Genomic DNA, 3,550 nt, shown 5'->3' with positions numbered 1-3,550 from the left:
GAAGGGTCCAATTTCACAAAATCCACTTTCACTAATTCCGGTAAGTATTTGTATCTCGCTAACCGTTCTAGCTATTTGTACCAAACTCGGTATGGTTATTGTGCTTGCCACACAAAGGAAAACTCTTGAAAATTGTTGAAATCGGACTAAAATTACGGCCGCTTTTCATATAACGGTAAATTTCAGAAATGCTTGAAATTTCAATATTTCGAAATTTAAGGACGCTAATTTACTTAAAATTTATACACCCCGGCTTAGCATGTAGCGGTAGCTTTCGAAAAGGTGGAAAACATATATTTAATACTTGCGCCGGGTATTTAATGTTCGGCTCCGCCCGAACTTAGACTTTCTTACTTGTTTGATTTCTTTTTAACACAAATGAGAAAAATTTTTACGTTTTGCTTAAAAATTTTAAGAAGTGTAATGGAGCCAGTGCTGTCAACTACATAATCTCGAGTAAAAAATCCAGATTTTTATAAAAACCCGCTAGAAAAAAAGCTAAATTCCACAAAACAAAAGCTGAGAAATAAATAGGTTTATATTCATATAATTTTAATCAAATTCATTTGAAACAATACTTGAAATTAAAATGGATAATCGAATAACGCAGCTGGGATCGAAGTTCACCTGAAATGAAAAATAAGAATAAAAGTTAGCATACATAACTATATATAAGTAAAATAACGTTAATTTTTGGCATTTTTTACGGTGTCACTAATTTTCTTCCATACAAAGTGTGTTCGATTTTTTTTTTTTATATGGAAGAAAATGAGCACAGTCAACAAAAAAAATGCCAATAATCAACGGTAATATGTTTCGGTCTTATAATTATGCACCGCAGTGTACTATTAACTATAACGATAACTCGGGGCTTTTATTACCTGGGTAGGCGGGTATTACCAATTCGCCCGGGTACCCGGGTAATATACATATCGTCGTTTAAAGTGCAAAACCGCGTATCAACAAAATGCAAAACCGCGTATCAGCAAAATGCAAAACCACGTATGTGAGGTTGCATAAATTATTTTTTAGAGAGTAAAAACACTCATATTTTAAAATGGTTCTCTTTTTTCGATTGAGCCAAGAGCTTGCGTGAGTAAATCCAATTTTTGGCAGCCAATGTCAGTTACGCGGTTTTGCAGAATGGCAATACGCGTTTTTGTACTTTAAACGACGATATGTCGGTGCCGGTTAAACGAAAAAACACCCGGGTAATGCGACATAAAGCTTCCTATTTGAACTTTTTCGTACATGTGTACATATGAACATATGTATGTAAACATATTTTAAAAATATTAAATATTAATATTTTATTTAAAAGCAATATTAAGTATTGCCGGACACTTCTAGACGGCAGAAACTTCTGCCAGATGCTCCAAAATATGCAAAAAGTTAGAAACTTACCCAGTTGTAAAATGGGAATGCGTTACCTTTTTCTACCAAGAAAAGATTAGCAACTACGGTTGAATGAAAAGATACATCGCAATGTAAGCGAGCGGATGATGTGTAGTTTTGAACTCACAAACAAAACAAAAAGTTTGAAAGCTAACTAAAGGATGGATGCGTGTTCGACTGCCGTATTGTTGGTCACGGCTTCAATTAATTTTTTTATTAATTCTATTTATAGTTTCGTAAAGCGACATGCGACACAGAACCTTCGTGTGACATCGCATTACTTTTAGCATTCCCAGACATTACCTTTTCCCACTGGGCACATACATGCATTCATACTTACAAACATACATATGTTTGCACATATACATACGTACTATATTTTGTGACTAAAACCTGGGATATTCATATGCACTGTCCAAGAACTTAAGCACAACTGTGCATATACACATGAAAGGTGTTCGGGGTATGCTTGACTCACCGGATGGGTCTGGCTGTTTACAAAATGTTGCAAGTATTAATAATAATAATAATTTGGTAAAGCATTCACCGACCAAAAGTACCGTAGTAGCTTTCATTATCAGTCCATGATTTATAAAGCCAACTGCGTAATTTTAAAGAAAACTTGCGGTAAATTTTATATCAAATAAAACACCCCTTTGAGGTAAAATTTTCTAGTGACGAAAGCTGAACTAGGAACACAAAATTTATGATATCAATTTCGTGACGAAAATTATACGCATTTTTTAACTGCCTTGGAAACGTAGGGAAAATCTATTTATTCATACGAATCGTTGCAAAAGTTCTCTTTTTTATTTTGTGTTTCTAGCAGAAAACGCAACGTTCCGAATAAATAAAAACAGATTTTCCGTACGTTTCAAAGGCAGTTAAAAAATGCGTATAATTTTCGTCACGAAATTGATATCATAAATTTTGTGTTTCTAGTTCAGCTTTCGTTACTCGAAAATTTTACCTCAAAGAGGTGTTTTATTTGATATCAATTATTTTGGGGTAGCAAATTTAAAATCGACCAAAATACAAACAATAATCTAAATGTTTTATTTTTCTCAAATAAATTGCCCAAAATATTATCTAAATATAAATTGTGTATTCAAATCGATGTGTCCATTGAAACACATAATTTTTCGAATACGAAACAAAGCGAAAAAGAATGATCATATATATCCTTTGTATTCGAAAAAATTAAAAATTAAATATGTAAGAAATGATAAAAACTTATCAACTTGGTACCAACTTTGGATACAATAAACAACTATATTCATCTGATAGTTTCGTAGTTTATTTTTGTTAAGATTTCTACCGGGTGTGGGGCGCACACATGTGCTCTTTTTAAGAAGTTTTATTTCTATCACGTGTACGGTGTTGCACTCGTGCCATTAAATAAATGCTTTTTTCTCAAGTAGTTTTGCTCAGAGGCAATTTATATATATGTATGTAAGTAGTAGCGGCACGTTGGGTGAACTCAATGCATTCATACCTACATATTTATGTACAACTATAGGTAATATTGTACGCGTCTTCCCAGGTAGGTTAAGTGCTCTAAAATACACACAAATTGTGGTTGCCAAGACATTTAGGAAGTGATTAGCACAGCTGCATCATTCAACTTGTCAACTCGCGGAAAATTCCCCGATTTTCAGGGAATTTCGGTTTAAGTGGCAATCGGGGAATGGGCAATTTTTTTTGGGGAACTGGGTATATTATTTTTATGTCTTAAAGTAACCAAATTAAACGAATGTGTTAATTTTTAACCATTCGACCCTTTTTGGAGCGAAATTTTTTTAATTTGAATCGCAATATCTCCACAACAAGAGTTTTCCCAGATGTAAGCTGTATACCAGATGAAAGCTAAGGTTTTGGGCTAGATTTGTAGAAACCTTGAATAAAATCGACTGACCAGTTTTTGAGAAAATGCCCGAATTGTATATTTTCAGCAGCCCGATTTTTAGTTTTCGGGCGATAACGTTATGTCATATTTATATTTTATAAACAAAAAAGACAGAGTCAGATAGCCTGTTTGAAGACTCTTCTACTGATATCCACATCAATGAGATGGACTGAGTAGTGCGGCCTCAGTGGTAGTTTAAAAAATTGCCTTATTTCCAATTTCAGGCAGCCACCACGCCCACAAAGGCAT

General features: G+C 33.9%; 1 protein-coding gene across 1 annotated transcript in view; it reads left to right on the top strand.

Moving 5' to 3' along the window:
- LOC118745872 (piggyBac transposable element-derived protein 3-like) overlaps nt 1-3,550 on the top strand; it is a 14,101-nt gene that overhangs the window by 1,914 nt on the left and 8,637 nt on the right. The window lies entirely within an intron of this gene.

The sequence above is a fragment of the Rhagoletis pomonella genome, unplaced genomic scaffold (assembly GCF_013731165.1).
Source record: "Rhagoletis pomonella isolate Grant_MI unplaced genomic scaffold, Rhpom_1.0 Rhpom_scaffold_00009, whole genome shotgun sequence".
Lineage (NCBI taxonomy): Eukaryota > Metazoa > Arthropoda > Insecta > Diptera > Tephritidae > Rhagoletis > Rhagoletis pomonella.
The sequence above is the reverse complement of the archived record's forward strand: the minus strand, read 5'-3'. Positions and strand labels throughout refer to the sequence as shown.